The sequence below is a fragment of the Monodelphis domestica genome, chromosome 3 (assembly GCF_027887165.1).
Source record: "Monodelphis domestica isolate mMonDom1 chromosome 3, mMonDom1.pri, whole genome shotgun sequence".
Taxonomy (NCBI): domain Eukaryota; kingdom Metazoa; phylum Chordata; class Mammalia; order Didelphimorphia; family Didelphidae; genus Monodelphis; species Monodelphis domestica.
The window spans coordinates 443,439,769-443,460,023 of NC_077229.1; the positions used below are offsets into that span (position 1 = coordinate 443,439,769).

At 36.4% G+C, this 20,255-nt stretch overlaps 1 protein-coding gene and 1 pseudogene across 5 annotated transcripts in view; both read left to right on the top strand.

Moving 5' to 3' along the window:
* NIPBL (NIPBL cohesin loading factor) overlaps positions 1–20,255 on the top strand; it is a 268,483-nt gene that overhangs the window by 97,863 nt on the left and 150,365 nt on the right. The window lies entirely within an intron of this gene.
* LOC100014494 (TIP41-like protein) lies at positions 12,107–12,940 on the top strand (annotated as a pseudogene).

Sequence of the window (20,255 nt, forward strand, 5' to 3'; positions counted from 1 at the left end):
TTAGCACAGTATCTGACATATAATGGCTTTGTTAACTGACTTTCTGAGAGCAATTAATTAATTAATTAATTGATTAATGCTTCTATTATAGATACCACCATACCAGTCATGTTATTATTAACTCTCATTCTTTACACATGACCATCCTACATTTTTTATCAATTCTTTTTGTTCTTAATGTTGTCTTTTAAGATTTTTCTGTGTAAATCATTTGATGAGGTAGCTAAATGGTACAGTGGAGAGTGGATATAGTGTTTGGAATCTGAAAGATGTGAGTTAGAAGACTGTCTAGGCAAATCACTTGTTACCCAAAGCACCTACCTCCCAGGGTTTGTAAGGATTACATGGGATAAGATATGTGAAACACTGTAAATTGTGAAACATTATATAAATGCAGTTAGCTATTATTAGATAGACTTTAGCCTACTTATACCCACCATATGCTCATCATCATCAATACCCCTTGAGTCTTTCAGTCAAGATTTCAAGATTTTGATTTTTCTTGAAATTTTTATTATTCCGATATGGTGGTCTCTCGGTAACCAAGGATGACGATTGTCTTTGTGTGTTTTTGTGCACAAAGACACTTGTGCATGAAGATTTAAGTGGAAAAGTCGATGCACAGAAGACAGTCCCACTCTTTCGGCGTTGGAAGCCTGGGTCCAGTGGCACGAAAAGTCGTTACACCTGGAGACTTCCTCAGCTGCATTGGATGGCCGTGTTGTCCTTTGTGCTCCAACATGCCCTGAGCACTCCACAGTGCTTTGCTGCGGCGCCCTCTCAGCCGCTGAACCTTCTTGTTGGTTTCTTCCGCCTGTTCTGCCGAAGCAGTCTTCACATGCTGGGTGAGCAAAGCCCTGGTTCACCAGGGGTCCACCACGACCTGATGGCTATCCTCACAAGGTTTAGCCGGCCTGTCGAAGCTGTTACCGCATGCTAGCAGTTACTCGGAGCCACAAGTGAGAGCTGGATGTCAGGTGAGGGTCAGAGGCTGGAGAGCTGCCCTAGGAGGGCACGACAAGCTCTCCATACCAGAGATACTACCCCTCCCTGAGCACCCCATACACCCCTCTTTGTATTGAAATGTTGTGTCTTTGCATTAAAGAGCAATTTGGGATTGTTGAAAATTCTATTTAGCATATCCCAAAATGCATTTCATCTTGTTCTCCTATTTTATCTGGCTCTATATTCTATATATGTATGGACTAAATCAGTGATCTGCCTATTTGATGTCTTAATTTGAACCACATGAAATCTTCATCTACATCAATTTTACTACAAGTTTCATGGCTTACAGTATTAAAAGTTTTGATGTAACAGCACAGACAAAAATACAAGTTGTACTTACAAATGCATAATTATGAGTCTGTTTTATATATGTCAAATAATATAGTTGGACCAAACCAAAAAATGGACCATTAAAGTCCCTCCCAGTTCTAAAGTTCTGTATTTTCAGTTAGTTACAGATTTTTAACTTTAAGATAGTATTTGAAATTTATACATAGTCTTTCAGAACATATTGGCTCACTATTGTTGGCATTTTGCCTAACATTTATAGAGTAGCTGACTTCCAATTATAGTCTTCAAAGACTTGTACCTCAAGGTTTTAGAGGTGTCCTGGAAGGCTGAGAGCTAACATCCTATATGCTAGATTGACAAAGAATCACGATGAGTGAATCAAGCATGTTAAAATTGAGTTAGGTAGCAAGTTCATTGTGAAGTTTCCTTGTTTTTTAAAAAATGAATGAATAACCTAGTAGCACTCTGGTTTGAGCTATCTTTTTAGTAGCCTTGTAAAAAAAGATAAGATTTAATCAAATTTAATGTAGATTGTGAAGCAATTCTCTTGTCAGGATGAGATTCAGTGCAGTTTTAATGTTTAACTATCCACTAGCAATCATGCAGTATTAATATTTGATATTATTACAGGACTTTAAAGAATTTGTTTATACCAGTTTGGGTTTTTTCACCCCTAATATGAATACTCTTACCTCTTCCCATTGGAAGGTTTGGGTGGAGATGGGGAGGTTTTGCTGGAGATAGCCATAATTTAACTGGTACAAATAAAAACATAAAAGTCAGGAATAATAATAAAGATTATTGAGTTCTCTTAATTTGAGTTTGAATATGGCTTAGTAATGTCATTCTGTCGTTTATTGGTTCTCACCTAATGCTGTTAAATCTCTTTACCTTGTGTTTGCTTGAGTTATAGGTCTGCCCTGTCATTTCTTTTCAGCACCTTACTTAAAAGATATGTAAAATTTTATAATCCTACAATATATCAAATATATATCCAGACTACGGAGTGGTTGTAACTTGTCATCTATTCATTAACAATTTCTTATCTGTGTGTATAAATATGTAAATGTTTAAACACACATACACACACTTCAGTTTAACTTTGTGTCAGAAACTATGCTGAATATTACACAGCACTGGGCCATTTGAGGGGAGAAATTCCCCAAAGAAGTTATGACAGTTTCTGTTCACAAAGAGTTTACACTCTCATTGGGGATGTAAGACTTACACATAAATTTTTGGCGATCAACATTTTTTTGCTCCTATGGCATTAAGTACATAACCTGTAAATAGAGGAAATCAGTGGATGAATCCTCCTATAATTGCAATATTTTCTGTAATGCATAGTTGTGTAGCATAGCAATACAGAATATAAGAGACAGATGAGTGAAGAAGAAGGAGCAATTGATATGAGCTTAAAGTAATTGAAAAAAGATTTGAAAGAGAAGAGATTTCAAGTAGTTTAGGTAAGATTGGGATAGAAGAGGGAGATGACAGTGACATAAGTAAGGAAGTTATATATAGCAGAATGGAAAACTTTTGGAACAGTGAATACATTGGCCTGAGTGCAAGTAAATAAACACTTGGGGAAGGTAAAAACAGAGATGATTAGATATTCAAAATAGAGTGAGATTTTGAAAGCTAGAATAAGGAGTTTGAACTAATCTCAAACTTCAAAGGACCAATGAATTTTTTTGTTTTCATTTTCTGGGGAGTTAACATTAATCAGCACACATTTTTTGTGGGTTTTACTATATGCCAGTCAGTGGGCTGAGCAAAGTCAAAAATGAAACGGTTCTTGCTTCTAAGAAATTATAATCTACCAAGGAAACAGTATGTACTCATGGCAGTTGTTACAAAGTACAAATAGAAGAAAAACTTCAAAAACCTCATAAATTGATCTTTAAAGGACGTTTGGGGTTCTAAGAGGCAGAAGTGGGGGAGAAGGATGTGTATATATATGTGTGTGTATATATACATGTAACATGTAAATGTGTCCCCAGACATGTACATATATAGTATACTAATGATCTAATCAACTAATATAGATAGAAAGGAAAAAGTTAACATACTAACCATTAACAGACAGGAACAGATTAGTTTAGGGTGGAAAAGGAAATGTTGTAACTAATGAGGTAACATAGGGACAGAATAAACCAGATTTCAATTGATACAAGTTAATATGTACATACATATAAATGTTATAAATAGTTACATTGGAATTAGTCTTACATAAAGCATAGGATAGTTCAATTTTACTTGAGTTAAATTTTATATTGATGACAATAGGAATGACCTTTGTATTTAGAATTGTTTTATTGTAAAACTTTTGTTGATACCTAATTCTAATCCTCCTTCCCATGACTCAGCCTTTAGCATAAGATAGGACCTTAGGTTAGCAAATAGGCAGACTAGGATAAGATTTATTATTTTGGGAGGGGGGAGGTTAGGTGAGAACAATAAGTAGTGTAGATAGATTAGAATAGACGTACAGAAGGTAAGTTTCTTGAGTACATGTTGGCACCACACTAAAGACAGGAAAATGGAGGATTTGTGGCAGAGGGTTTGAATATAGGAAAGAATGATAGACTGAAGAGTTGATGGATCTGATCACCTTGAAAGGGGAGGGGTCCCAGGAGGTCTGGAATGTTGAGAGAAACCAGGAGATTCTGGCTGGGATTTCAGTTGGATCTCTCAACCTTGAGAAGCCTAGGAGGAAAGGTCTGGCCAAGCCTTTCTCCTGGGATATATCCATCTCTATCTTCTCCTGGTGACTGGACATTCTCTCCCCCCTATCCCCCATTCCCAATTATAGGAACATCTGAAGAAGACATATGAACCTTTGTCAAAACTTTCCTCATAGCTCCTGGTGCCCTGGGTCTGAACTGTGGCCAGGGGGCCAAACCCAGGGTCAGTCAACCTGACTATCTCTCAGGTAGCTCGGGCTGTCAAAGCCTGATTTTCCCCAAACTTGAGGAGGGAGGGAAAGGGGTAGTTAGAAAAGGGACACCCTTCCCCATTTTCCTTTCCCATTCTTTTCCTGCCAGGCATTTTTTTTTGTGTTACCCTAGTTGACTTAATTTATATTAAAGATGTTATCCTTTCCCAAGTGACTAAAGTGTGAGTGAGACAGCTTGGGGGGGGGGGGTAATCTTCTTGAAAGAAATCTTTTAGGCTCTAGTAGTAGAAGAGGACAAGAGCCCATCTGTGAGAGCAGCCTTAGCTAAGGAGGGAAGGCTGAAGGGGGAAATTAATCAAAACCCCTTCTCTCTCTGAGCCAACCTTAAACCATTAGCTGTCTCTCCTGGATCCTGTTTTCTCTTTACCACCAACAAACCTCTCCATTATAATAGCCTATGGAAAGGCCTGGAGATGGGAGTAGTTGGGATGTCATATGACCAACAACGAGTGAGCCAGTTTATTTAGAAGGTAGGCAGAAGCTGGAAAGGGTTTTAAATGCAAACACGACTGTGTTATGTTCCAGTAGGGAGTCATTAGAGTTTCTTGAGCAGTCAAGACTTGCTCTTTAGAACAAGGGGACAGATGTCAGAAATTTTATGAACCTCCAAGGTTGTGAACTTGAGTCATATAGTTATAAAGTGCCCACTATGTGCCAGGATACAAAAAAACAGTTTCTGCTCTCAGGGAGCTTAGGGTCTAACAGGGGAGGCAATTTACAATCTAATATGTTCAAATTATATTCAGGTTAAATAGAAAATAATCAAGCACTAGCATAAAGGGGATCAGGAAAGGCTTCTTGTAAAAGGTGTATAACTTTAGCTATGATTGAAAGGAAACCAGACAAACAGATGAGGAGGGAAAGAATTTCAGGTATGAGAGGATAGTCAGTAAAACTGCATGGAATTGGAAGATAGACTGTCTTGAAGAAGTAAATAGCAAAGAGATCCGTCACTAGACCAGAGTACTTGGAGAATGGAGGAAGAAGAGATATAAAAAAAGATTGGAAAGGTAGGAGGGATCCAGGTTATTAAGGACTTTGAATCTCAAATGGAGGGTTTCATATTTGAACCTGGAGGTAATAGGGAGCTGCTGGAGATTATTGAATGGTTGGGGGAGAAGTAGGGTGACAAGACCTATCCTTTAAGAAAATCACATTGATAGGATAAACTGGAGTAAGGAGAAATTTGAGGCAGGCTGACCCACAAGCTCACTATTTCAGTAGAGGTAAAATGACTTTACTCAGAGTAATAAAGCTATTAAGTGTCTGAGACAGGATTCACTTTCCTGACTCCAAGGCATCTTCTCTATCATTTATACCTCTCCAGTGGTATTGAGAGACTTGAAAGGAAAAATTTTGGAATTACCTCTGTGCAGTATGTTATAGACAGTAAATTAATGACTTAGGGAGTGAGAACATAATTCAGACTAGATAAATAAAACAACAGTGGTATGTTAGGACAATTTATTTAGTGTAATAAAATAGACTTTGGTCAAAAAAACTGGAGCCAGTGGTTAAGGGTAGGTTGTAATAATTTATGGAATGAGATAAATTAATCATCAAGAATTTATTAAGCACTTTGTGTCAGTCACTGTACTTGGCATTAAGGACAAAGACAAAAATTGATCAGGGGAAAATAATAAAATGGCAATCAAAGGAAATAATAATATAGACAATTATAAACTGGAATCTCAGGAGTCTTTGGGAATCATTAATGTAGGTATTAGCACAAATAATGAGAATGAATGAACTTTCTTAATAGGGTGGGGACAAGGATTTTATGCCTATTAAAATTTTGTTTTCAGTTCCAAATATACTTCTCCCTCTCCTTTACTCAGCAAGCCCATCCTTCTAAACATTAATGGGGGCGCAATTAAGATGAATGAAAAAGCAATTATTATACATCTATCTGTCTAGTCCTCTGCCAAGGACTAGAGATAGAAACAGGAAAAAAAAAATTTAGACAACACTTGCTCTCAGGGAGCTCTCTTTAATTGAGAAAGACACACATAAACGAGTTCAGCTACCGTGGAAACTACTGGAAATTTTAGAGGTGTAGTATGAAGATGATGGCAAAGCTCTGAAATATTTATAGAGTATACACGCAAATCAGATGTTTTTGCCCAGGGGTTCTTGAAGGCATAGTGTCAAGACTACTAAAAGTAGTCCTCTATCTGTCATTATGGGAATCTTGTAATTATTGACTCACAGCTCATCTAAATGGTACAAGCAGGTGTGTTATTCTTCTGGATAGTTGGCCCTGGGTCTAATAGTGAGGTGGGGCCTGGGGGAGATGCACAAAAAGACTCCCTTTCTCTCCTTCCCTGCTATTTCTTCTTCCTGCCTATCTGCCTTGCTATTGCTCACTAAGAAAGACTTGGCCTTTGTATTTGTTTTGCTTCTGAGCCCTCCTATAAATAGTTTCATCTTATTGGGAAAGAACTTCCTTTATGAGTTGAATTTAGAAAATAACCTTTGATTTCATTTAGAATATATTTCATTGCTTAGACCATTCGTTATTGTTAATATTTACTTTTCTTGTGCTCCTTTTGTATGAGGTGTTCACAAGAGGAATATTCTATTCAGCTCCTATTGTGGATTTGCTAGTTATTTTGCAAGAATTCCTCAAATATGCATATGTCTAGAAAAGGTTCATCTTTTTCATTGATGTTTAGGCTTAGCTTTGCATTATTTGGGTTACATTTTGAACTTTGCTTTTTGTAATATACTGTTCCATTCTCTAGATTTTTTTTTGTATGACTATAGAGTAATTTAAGTCTGGACTGCTTCCATTGGCTTTTTTCAATATTTGAACACTTTTCTTTTGTGTCTTTTCTGTTGAATTTTCTTCCATTTCTGTGTTTTTGTATTCCAAATTTATTGTTCCCTCAGAGCTTCTACCTTAAAGATTTTCTCTTTTGTCTTCTAATTTTGCTATTTAAAAAAAAAAATCTGTTTTGAGAACTGATTTCTGATTGAATTTCATACTTAAAATTGTTTTTTATTTCTATTCCTTTTTTCTCCCATTCTCTAGTTTCTTAAAGCTATTTAATTTTCTCTTAGGAAACAGCAGGATTTTCTTTTTAACTGAGGAATTTTGATTCATTTTTCTCGCATAAATCTTGCTCAGATTATTCTGTTCTGTCTTTAAGATCACACTTTTATCTTAATAAATTTCTGTTGGTTTATAGATTTATTTTATATTCCTAGTCATTTATCTTTGGATTCTCTCCTCTTTGGCCCCTTTCCCTTCTGCATCTACATGGGTTCTCCCATCACCCTTTTCCTTCCTTCCCCCAGTATGGGAATTGAGGTGAGAGGCAAGCACTCTCCCCAGTTGAATTGCCAGTTACCTTTTTCCTCTGTCCCTGAAGTTCTTTCCCGTCTACCCAACTTTGCAGTGCACTTTGCCTTATCTCCCCAATTACCTACATTACCTTTTATTTTAGGTGGCTGGGCACAATCACTTTTGGGTTTAATAGGATCTTGTGTTGCTTCCACTTAGAGTATGGAATGGTTTTGGACATTGGGGGTTTTTATATTTTTCTCATGTTATTTCATGAATCTTTTACTTTGTACAATGTTTCTATTTTGATTTTTGTGTTCTACTTTAGTTGCTCTATCCTTAGTCCTTGATTTCTTTTTCTGAGGTTTTGGGGTTGAACAGTTATCAAACAATAAGCCATCTCATGTATATACTCTGTGCCTGGTATGGGAGATACAATACCTTCCTGGGACTTACAGTATACTAGGGGAATCCCAGATGTTGGGTGGGTATGCGTGTATGTATGTATGTTTGTATGTATAGTGGTGTAGGAAGAAAAGTAACAACCGAGGAAAATTAGGAAAGGCTCCTTGACAGAGAAACTAAGCCTTATGGGGGGAAGGGGAGGAGGAATTACAAGAGAGAAAAGTAGGGGCATTTGAGTCGTCTTGCCCAGTGTGTGATCCCTGAAAGTTCTTTAGGAAGAAAGTGTAGAGAGAATCAAAAAACTGAAGATTAAGCTTTGGAGATTTCCCATAATTATGGAGAACTAGAGGGATAGGTGAAATAAACACAAAAATAGGAGAACCAGATACTGTAATTAAAAAAAAAAAGCAAGAAGGAAAGAGTTTTCACAGATAAAATGCTCAGTAGTTTTGAATACTCCAGAAAATTCAAATGCATGATAATTTGGTTAGAAGATATTTGATAGCTTTTCAGACCGCGTGTACTTTGGAAGAAATCCAGATGACCAAAATCATCTGAAAAAATGCTATAAATATATGTAAACATTGAAGCAAGTTTGAACAGTTTTCATCAATCTACCTAATCAGACTGGCAAAGATGACAGAAGAGGAAAATAGCATGTAGGAGCTGCGGAAGAATAGGTACAGTTGTTATTTGTCATTCATTTTTGAAGAAGACCAGTGACATCACAGTGTGATGTCTTGACTCAAACATGAATTGAATTTGAGTTAGAAAGAGTTGCACAAAGTTGTTAGCCTCTCTTCCAGATCCTGCTTTAGTTGCCTTCATGGTCACTGTAACAAATTGTTCTCATCTGCCCATTCTGCTGGAGAAAGTCTTTACATGCTTGGGGTACATAACCCCAACATCCCTCCCACCCCTACTAATTCACTGAAGGGGTTGAGGCCTGTCAGTCACCCCCAACTTGATTTATCCCTTCTGCTGAGAAGCTGGAAAGTCTATAACTATAGCCCATAAAGTTACCAAATGTGTACCTTTAGATCCAGCAATATCACTACTAGACATATACCCCAAAAGAAATCAAAGAGAAAAACTACCTAAATGCATAAAAATATTTATGGCAGCTCTTTTTGTGTAGCCAAAAATTATAAACTAAAAGGCTGACCCTCTTTGGGGGAAATGACTAAACAAATTATACATATGAATGTCGTGGAATATTATTAAGTGAAGGAGTTACTGAATGGAAAGTTACAGAAGAAACTGGGAAGATTTCATTGAACTGGTGTATAGTGAAGTGAACAAAACTAAAGCATTTTATACAAAAACAACATTATAGAGAAAAATAGCTTTGAAAGACTTCAAAATTGTGATCAATACAATGATGAATCATGAATTCAAAAGAATGAAGATGAAACACTACTTATGTCCTTCCAGAGAAGTGATTATCAGACATGGCTAATTGTGGGAATTTGCTTCTCTATGCAACTATATATTAATGACTTATTTTTTCTGCATTTAAAAAACGGTTTGATATTACATAGTAGAAAGGATGGATGAATAAAAGTACTTCTTAATTAGAAAAAAAATTTTTAAATAATCTAGGAAAAAATCTTAAGTTTTTGAAAATGGAAAACCACTACCCTTCTCTTCCTCTCATGCCATTTTACATTTAACCATTGATGAATCATTTGAATAAGTCATGTGAAAACTACTAAACTTATTTGAGGTGTCTTCTTTTTCTCTAATTTTAATTTTTTTTCTAAGTAGTTAATGGCATTCCTACATACAGGGTTGGATGTGATTCCCACATAGGTTTCCAAAACAGATTGGAAGGGAACTAGAGGCAACTAGTACAACCTCTTCATTTTTTGGCAATGAAACCAGAGGTGAAGTGACTTGCCTCAAGTCACACAAGTGTTGAAATCCAATATTTAATGTGTTCCTCCAACTCAGAAGCCAGTGGTACTAGCCATGACCAAAAAATAATGAGTGACTTCAAAAATAAGAAGTCTTGAAGGGTTTCCTTACTTTTTCAATCTCCTTTGCAGATTTATCAGCAACATTAAGCCCATTAACTGTCTGGACCCCTCAAAGTTTTGGCTTAGATTCTCTTCTCTCTTCTTTTTATACCTTTCACATTACAAGAATTATATATCTATTTCTAATCTCTCTTCCTGAGCTCCAGCCCCCTATTCACCTTTTGGACATCTCAAACCAGATGTCACAGAGACCTCTCAAAACTAAAATATCCAGAGACATCTCAAAATGGATATCCCAAAGACCTTTTAAACACTGCATATCATTTTTTTCTTCCCTAACTCATCCCTCTTACAGTTTTCTCATTTTATTTGAGGACACCTTGATCTTTATAGTATCCCAGGTTCATTGTTGTGTCTTTATCCTTCACTCTTGATATCACCACACAAATCTAATCAGTTAGCAAATCTTGTTTTTTATTTTCTGTCTTTATATCCTATCCCATTTGTCTTCACTTCTCCACTTGTACTACCATTCTAGACCTTCATCACCTCTTGCCTGAAAATAAATAAATAGCTTTCTAATTGATCTTCCTGGCTCAAACCTCATTTCCATCCAGTTCTTACTCTGATACATCCTTCACAAAACTACCAAAGTAATTTTCCTAAAGCATGGATCTAGTTGTTTTAAACCTCTTTCTGCTGTAACTCTACCCCTAATCAGCAAGCTCCACTTGCTCCTAGTTTCCTTGAGGATCAAATATAAACTTCTCTATTTGATATTTAAAGTTTTCATACCTTTCTAGTTTTCTTATACTTTGCTTCTCATCTTCACATTGGTGTTCCCTATAGTCCCATGCCTGGAATATATATTCTCTCTTCTCTCTGCGTTTTGGAATCCCAGGTTTTCTTCAAGACTCAACTCAAGCAGCACTATATTTTTCCTATGCCTTTCCCTACAAAACCATTTTGTATTTTTGTTCTTTAAAAAAATCTTAGCACAGCATCTGGCACATAGTAGATACTTAATGTTTTTAGTATACTGTACTTTTTTATGTATATTTTGTCTTCTTGGATAAAATTTAAGCTCTTTGAGGACTTAAGAGTTCTCCAAGTAATGTTCATTTTTGTCTTTATATCACTGCTGACTAGCAGAGGATTTGGCATACAGTAGATGACTAATCAATAATTGTCAATTGATTATTATTGAAGTAGGGAATCTCTTCTGGTTGACGATTTTTAAGTGGTCAGATATGGTAATAAGATTGACTCATTTCTGAAGCAAGTGATATTTGTTTTTATTGCTTCATCTTTGTGTAAATGTATTTGGTTATATAATTGCTTATAAACACTTGTTGGATATGAAGGAATAAGTGGATAAAAAATTTCTTTTTAATGAGAAACTCTTAGTATCATTTCTAATCTGAAACCTAATAAAGTTGCTAGTTAAAAATTTTAATAGTAACCAAAGTACTAAGTTTGAATGAATTCCATATCAGAGCATAGAATTTTACTTATTAATTGGAGAAGAATCTTTGGGGGGCATATTTTAATTTCTAGATTTATTATAATTAAATTTTAAGACTATACACAATAAAATGCCCACTAATAATTAAAATTGAGGGAAATATTAATTTAGTTTTATTGCTTAAAAATATATTTATTTTCCATGAGAAAATAAATAAGATCCCTCAGTGTTTTCAGGTGAAATAAAAATGGAAGAACATTATTACTCTGAGAGATGAGCTAGAGAAGTAGGAGGTTGAAGAAGCAAGTTTGCCAAAATATAGTAGGAAATACTTTTAGAAAGAAAACTTAGGTTTAAAGTCTGGCTTTAGCACTTAATAGGTCTGCAACTGTTAAGCAAGTACCATAATCTGAGCTTTAGGTTCTTCATCTGCTAAATGTAATTAACAATGCTTACTCCATCTCACAGGGTTGATATGAGGAAAAAGTACTTTGTTATCATTGTGCTAAAGTTAAACTTCCTTTTTTTATAATTTTTTTAAGCATATTGTCACAGAGCTGTGAAGTAAGTTAATAGGGATGGGACAGGGATTAGGTCTGTGATATCATTAGGATAGAAATTCCAGGGGAAGCAGAGCAGGGTGGGGCGGGGCTGGGGATGGTAATGGCTGGGGGGGGGCAGTAGCGGGGGGGAAGGGGAGGCCTCAGCTTGGTTCTGCTCTGCCACTGTGGCCATGTTGATTCAGGACTTCCAGAGCAGCCACCAGGACTTCTCCTTCAGGCCCTGGAAGCTGATGGCGGCCAAGACGGCACATCATGAAGTCGGCTGATGTGGAGAAATTAGCTGATGAGCTCCATATGTCATCTCTTCCTGAAGTGATTTTTGGAGACAATGTTTTAAGAATCCAGAATGTTTCTGGCTTTGGAATTGAGTTCAATGCAACAGATACTTTAAAGTGTGTAAACAACTACCAAGTAGTGCTTAAGGTGGCATGTGCTGAAGAATGGCAAGAGAGCAGAACAGAGAGTGAGCACTCCAAAGAGATTATTAGACCATATGACTGGACCTATACAACAGATTACAAAGGAACATTAAGGTTGTGCCTACAACAGATCATATAGACACAGAAAGCCAGAGAACAGATTAAATTTTTTGAAGAAGTTCTGTTGTTTGAAGATGAACTTCATGATCATGGAGTTTCAAGCTTAAGTGTGAAAATTAGAGTGATGTCTTCTAGCTTTTTCCTGTTACTGAGATTTTTCTTAAGAATTGATGGTGTGCTCATCAGGATGAATGACACAAGGCTCTACCATGAGGCTGACAAGACTTACATGTTAAGAGAATACACTTCAAGGGAGAGCAAAATAGCAAATTTAATGCATGTTCCACCAGCCCTCTTTACAGAGCCCAATGAAATATCACAATACCTACCTATAAAGGAGGCAGTATGTGAGAAGCTGGAGTTTCCTGAAAGAATGGATCTTAACCTTGTGGCTACACAGGAAAATACATGCATGGAATCTAAATAAAATGTCATACAATATGAACTCACTGTGGAACCCTCATTGGAGATGACTACTTTTAGGGGGGATTAAGGGAGGGCTATCTAATAAGACAATGAGCTGCCTTTCCTTGTGTCGAGATTTTCTGTAACCTTAAAAGAAGGGATGAAAAGCTTGATGTAGGCAGGTTCTATGTAGCCTGCTGTTCATACCACCTGTCCATATCTATCCATATCTAAAATTAATGGGAGATTGAGTTGAACCAAGGTTTTGAGTTGTTATAGAATGGGATCTTAGTAATAGATATTTATATGTCCTAAAGAGCAATCAGAGGCAGTGGGCATGGAATTGCCACAAATATTATTTTGCATGAAGAGTTTAATTAAGTGAACCAAATCTAGTAGTTCTTTTATAATTTTCAGAAGATTCCTGGGAAGTGAAAGATTGTGCATTTTGATAGCTTTTCAGTTTTAGTTTTGCAGAAAAATACTGACAAAAGGCTCTGCTAGAAGAAGTGACTTGAATTCACAAGTTAATCTCATGTTTTATATTCACAGAGTAAGTTTATGTTTTCCCTTGAAAAACTATTGTGTTATGGGATTTTGAGGCAAAATGTTCATGATTAGAACCAAAAAATTATTTCTAGAATTTCAAGCTAGTTCATCTATTGAAAGAGTAATTAATAATGTTTATCTTTCGGCTATAGTTCCTTACTGGCAGGTATGCTGGTGTTACAACTAGTTTTTGGCTGTCATCTTGTAAAGGCAGGTGCCTTTATTTTTGGTTTTGTTGATGTTTTTTGTGCTTCTACCTTATATGACACCTTAATGTGAATAAATATGCCGAAGTACCAGTACTGAGAAATTTTAGATATTGATCTATCTCTTGGATCTCGTATTAAGGAGAAATATTTTACAGATTAAGTCCTGAGCTAGATTTTTTTTCCATAAGATATTGGGGCTTGGCATGAAGGAATATGAAAATGAGGAGAAAATATTTTTAAAATAAAACATAGCTTTTATATTTAAATTTTCAGATTTTTAATATGACAGGGGAGAGAAGTAGGTAAAAAGGAATAAACTTAGGACCTATGGAAAAAAGACTGGATAGCTTTACAAAATTAAAAAAATATATGGTCTTTTAAACATTTTATAAGGGTTTTTTTGCCTGTCTACATAGTGCATATGACGCAGAAAATTATTATTATAGCATTGAGTAAGAAATGTATTAAAATAAGTGGGTTCAAAAAACTTTCTGTTTTAGTTGAGTTGTTTGGTTCTTACCTTCCCTATTTTAAAATATAATATGCAGCTCCTCTGTTTTTGCCCTTTGGCAGGGTTTTAGAGTTGGTAGGGTATTGAGTTTGTGAAGATCTTAGTTGAAAGGATATGTCAAAGAGTATACTTCCTAAAAAACTGTAATTAAACCTGGACCCTCTTAAGTTTCTCTCTTTACTTAGACGTTTATAATTTCACAGAATGGTGGTGTTGTGAACCACCCAGAAAGTGAATTTTATTAGCAAGTTTAAGCAAACTTTTAAGGAAATCATCCACCTTTTTCTGTATCATCTCAAGGCAGATATATGAAAGCAAAATTTAATCTGCTCTGAGAGAATGCATTGCATGTTTGCCAGATAGCCATCTATTCCTCTATTAAAGTGTATGCTTTCTCTTTAGGCAGGAAAGTGTATACTGTATGTGACTGTCTGAATAAATATCTACTTTGTTTGCCATGCTATTTTGAATGGAAAAGATTGCTTAAGACAAGTTGCAAAATATTAAATTCTTTAACAACTGAAAAGGATTGTCCATCAATTGGGATGCCCAATCTCTGCCTTCTCCTTCCCCCTTTTTTCTTTGTGGATGTATTGATGTCAGGCTCAGTCATTTATTACCTGTTTTGAATATCTAATGAAAAGATATTGGAGGGAATAAAAACAATGGATTACCTTTTGGGGAATGGCACTACATGTTTCTAAATACTTTATGACCAATCCACTACAATATTATTATATAAAATATTTATAAAACAACTTGTTATCCATTGTGATGTGACACTTTATTTTGTATTATTTGTTCCAAATGTCCTCTTTTTTTTGTACATGAAGAATAAACAAGAAATTACTGGCCTAAAAAAAAAAAAGAAATTCCAGGTGAGACAACTCCTTTTACTGATTCGTGTTACCATGGTACAAGCTGAGAGCAGAAGTATAGCAGCTGAGACACACTGAATGGGGCCCAAAAAGATTAAAATATAATAGGGAAATATTTTTAAAATAAATAATAATATAAGATATAACAATGTGGTTCTAAGTCAATATGTAGCCTGCAAAAATCCTTATGTACAAAATAATGCCCCTATTTCTATTTGAGTTGGACATGACAGGCCTGGAGCACTGAGAATTTGATTGGATTGCCTCAGCTCACAGAACTAGTATGTATTAGAAGTGAAATTGATGTCTAATTGGATTCTAGGCTGGCTGAATGTAGCCAATCCTTAAACCACATTGCCTCTGAAACATTAGTAGTTGAATATTCTCATTTTACAGAGAAGGAAATAGAAGTTCAGAGGGCCATAAACATACAACTTTAAAAGACTTTAGTTAACATCTTGTCCTAAATACCTCACCCCACCCCCCTGTTTACATATGAGGAAAATGAGGCAAAAGAAAATTAACTGACTTTTCCAAGAACATATGGGAAGTGGCAGAGCTGTAATAAGAACCCAAGCCCTCTTCCTGATTCTCTTTGGTAAAACCTAATGGATATTTAGACTGAAATGGGAAAGAAAATATTTCTCTTTTCTTTTCTCACTAGTTTATTTAATTTTTTTTCTATTTTGTATTAAAACATGCCCTTATTAGCAATAGGGAAGTAGAATCCTTTGCGAACTTTGGGAAATGTGTGTTGAAGATGTGTAAGAAGGAAAACAAAAGAGATTTCAGGGAAAAGCTCTTTATTATTAACTTCACAACATTCCAGTTTCAGTTTTGTGGTAGGGGTTCTTTCCATTTACTTTGTTGTCATTGTATATTGTTTCATCATCTCTTCTTTGCACCAATTCATATAAATTTTTCCTTCTTTGTATTCATCGTATTCATACTCATCATCATCATAAATCTTATATTTCTTATGGCAAAGTAATATTCCATTACATTCATGTACCACAGTTTATGTTATATTTGTGAGTCGATGGGTATCTATTTTGCTGTCACAAAAATTGAAGCTATATATATTTTAATGTACATGGAGACTTTTTGGGGGGGAGAGAAAGGTATTAGTGATCTACTTAGGGCAGTGATTTTGCCAGTGATGACACACAGAACACTCTGTTTGCACATCACACACACACACACACACACACACACACACACACACACACACACACACACACACACCCCACACACCACACCACACCACACCACACCCTACACCTACCACACCACACCCCCCTCGTTCCTAGAAAGGCAGAGGGACTCAGGCAGACCTGTTCCTTTCCCCATCTGCCTTACCTGATGACATTGTTTCACATCCTCCACGCCTCAGCCCAGCAGCCCAATGGGATTGCTTTCTCCCCAGTGTGGATGAGGAGAGGGGAATGGCATGCCTGGCACTCTTTGGGGAGGGGCATGGCATGCTATCTCTAAAAGGTTTGCCACCACTGCCTTAGGGTATATACTAGTGATAGTGAACCTTTTAGAAATGGAGTGCTGGACCCCTCCCCCCCAGACCAAGTGCCACACCCTGCCTCTCCCACCCCATACCCCACCCCCCTTACCCCAGACTGGTGGAGAGGAAGTGCTCCCATTGAGCTGCTAGGAAGAGAGCCAGGTAATGAGAGACACCTGTGAAGAGGGAGAGGAGAGTAGCCCTGGGACTCCATTCCCCTCCAGCTATGTACCAAGCTATAAGCTATTCTCCCCTCAAACCTAGCTCCTCTCTGACCCCAGCACAGGAATCACCTTTACCACAGACTCAACAGGCTGCTGTCTGCAGTGAGACATGCCTCCCCTCTCCCCCTGCACCTCCCTGCCTCCATGTTACGCCAGACAGGGGAAGGAAGTACACCTATTGGGCTGTTCTGCAGAGGGGTGAGAAGGAATGTCCTCAGGAGCATGGGGAGGGGGAGGGGAACAGCTCCTCCCTGAGTCCCTCTGGTTTTCAGTAATAATGAACTCTGGCAGGCATGCCCATAGAGAGGACTTTACATGCCTTTTTTTGGCATGTGTGCCACAGGTTCACTATCCCTGGTATACAGCAAACATTAGAATCCCTACTTCAAAAGCTATAGGTATCTTAGCTATTTTCTTATAATTCCAAATTGCAAATTCACTGCTCCATTAACAATGCTAGGGTGCTTGACTCTCTACAACATTCAGAATTATTACCATCTTTTGTCATCTTTGGAAACCTAAGAATTGTTTTGGTTTGTTTTCCTCTTATTGTTTGTGACTTGGAACATTCATACAGTCATTAATGGTTTTCAGTTTTTCTTTTGAGAATCATTTATTTATCTCCTTTGACTACTTCTAAAGAGGAATGACTTTTGTCTTACATATCTCTTTTTTTGTGTGTCCTGATTGTTAAACCCTTATGAGAGATAATTTGATAAAAAAATATTTTTTTTTCCCACTCAGCCCTTTCTCTTCTTATTGTAGCTTTTCAATTTCATGTAGTCAGTTAGCAGTTTTATCTTCTGTAATTGATCGTGTCTCTTGTTTGGTTAAGAAATCTTCCTCTATCCAAAGCTAGGAAAGAGATATGATCTGCTTTTCTTCTAATGTTTTATAGTATAATCTTTAGTATTTGGTTCATACATCAATTTTCAGTTTATTGTGGACTATGGTGTTACTGACGATATTTTAATTATTAAATCTAATGTCCTTTTCTTAGCCTTCATTCATCCTTTTTGACCTCTGAATATTCTTTGTTTTTGTGATATTGTTTTCTATTAGTTCTATTTCATTCTGTTTTTCTAGTTCCTTTGCTGGATCATCATTTATGTTCATCAGCTTAACTGGGTGTACCCCAAGGCTATCTATCTTGAACCCTCCTGTCTATACACTTGCATAGAAGATAGTAACCATTTTTGTGTTATTGGACCCTTGTTGACAGTCAGTCAAAACCTGTGGATGCAGTCTCAGAATAACATTTTTAAGTGCACTAAAATAAAATACATATAGTATAACAAAGGATAACATTTATTTTAAAATAGTTTTTGTTTCATTTTTTAAAAATAAGTTCACAGACCCAAGGTTAAGAACAACTTCTCTGTCATGATTAGGTCAATAACTCCAATGGGTTTAATTTTTCTTCTCTGCAAATGACTCTCAAGTCAGCATATCCCTTCTATCCCCCTAGCTCCATTTATGCATTACGAGAAGCCTGCTGGATATTTGAAACTGGATTTCCCACAATTCAGCTGAAATTGAATTTATTATTTTTCCTCTCAAACCTACCTCTCTTAAAAACTTCCTTGTTTATTTTGAGGGGAGTGTCATTCTTCCTGGTATCCAGGGTTATAACTTTATTGTCATCCCTGACATGACTAGTCTTCCTCTCCTGACACATCCTTTCAATTGTACAATCTTGATGATTCTATCACCAATACTTCTCTCTCATCCTTTTCTCCCTACTCAGAGCCATAACCCAGTTGACACCATCTTCATCACTTGCCTAAATTATTTCCATAGCTTCCTAATTGCTGTCCTTGCCGGAAGTATTTTTCCATACCAAACTACTTGTCACATAGCTACCAAATTTACCAGACAGATCATAAGTTTGACCATATTTACAAAATAAAGTCCAGTGGCACCTTATTGACTTTAAGATCAAGTATAAATTCATATATTCAACATTTAAAACTCTTCACTATATGGCTTTATCCTACCTTGCTTGCCTTATTTTTATATTCGTCCCAATCATACACTACAATCTAGCCAAACTCTCTACTTTGCTGTTCTTTGCACATGATACTCCATCTATTTTCCTGCATGCTAGTTGGCTGTCTATCCATTGTGTCTAGGAATGTACTCTCTCCTTACTACCTCCTTTGGAATAATTTCCTAGCTTCATTCAAGATTCAGGTATAGCATTGCCTTGTGCAAAAGATCTTTTAGCTACTACTGGTTCCTTCCTCTCCTCCCCCTGCACTTCAATTCCATCTCAAACAGTGTAGGTCAAATTCTGCCTTAAATTCATATAGCTGTATAAGCCTAGGAAGTCAATTCATGATTTTTAGGCTTAGTTTCTTTAACTGTAAAATGTGAATAATAGTATCTATCTCAAAAATTTGTGCAGATCAGATGAGATGCATTTAAAGCTCCTGGGAAGTATAGGGTATTCAGAGAGGACCATCAACTTTAGTGTGAGAGATTGGCATGCCCTCTTTGAGGGTACTGTGACTACAAAAAGCTGTAGCTTGTACAACTAACCATGCCCTGGTAATTCTGTCTCAGTAGATGGGCTAAACTAGTCTGAGGAATGTCTGCTCCTAGCATGGCAGATTGGGCTGATGAGAACAGTTTGTTACAACAGCCATTGAGGTGCATGAGGAGTTCTTAGAGCTTGGTGAAACATCAAAGACACCACAGAACTTTGATGACACTGGAAGAGAGTGAGGCTGATGATTTTTTACAACTCTGCCTTACTTAAATCCAGTTCACATTTGAGTCAAGACATCACTCTATAACATCACTAATTTTCAAAAACAAAGAATGAACAATTAATAATAGAATAAAACACCATATAAACTTTTAAAATGATGTATAAATGTTAGCTTTTATTATTATTTGTTTTGTATGTAACTATATATGTATCTCTTGTCTCTTTTCTTACAATATAGCCTCCTTGTGGGCAGAGAACTATTTTCATTTTGTCTTTGTATGGAATGCCTGGTACTTAGGGTCATTAATAAATGCTTATTGACTAATTAATTGATTGTGTACTTTCAAGTTAACAAAGCCTTTTTCTCACAAAACCCAGTTAGCCATTGCACATATTAGCAATCCCCACAATCAGACAATAAGCTTCCATAGAATTGTCTTTGATCACACCGAACACTCAGAGCAGGAATTAGATAGGCTAATCAGGAAGACTTGAATTCAGATCCAGCCCCAGAAACTTAGCATTGTGACCCTGAGCAATTCACTTAACCTCTCTTTAATTCAATTCTTCAACTACAAATCAGGATAATAATAGAACCTAACTCCCAGGATTGTTGTGAAGGTGAAAAATATGACAATATTTAAAAGCACTTTTCAAACCTTAAAAGTGTTATAAAAATATTAGCCATTATGATTTCAGAACTCTATGCCCAAGACCAGTATTATTTCCATCTCCTAGTATTTAGGACAAAAAAC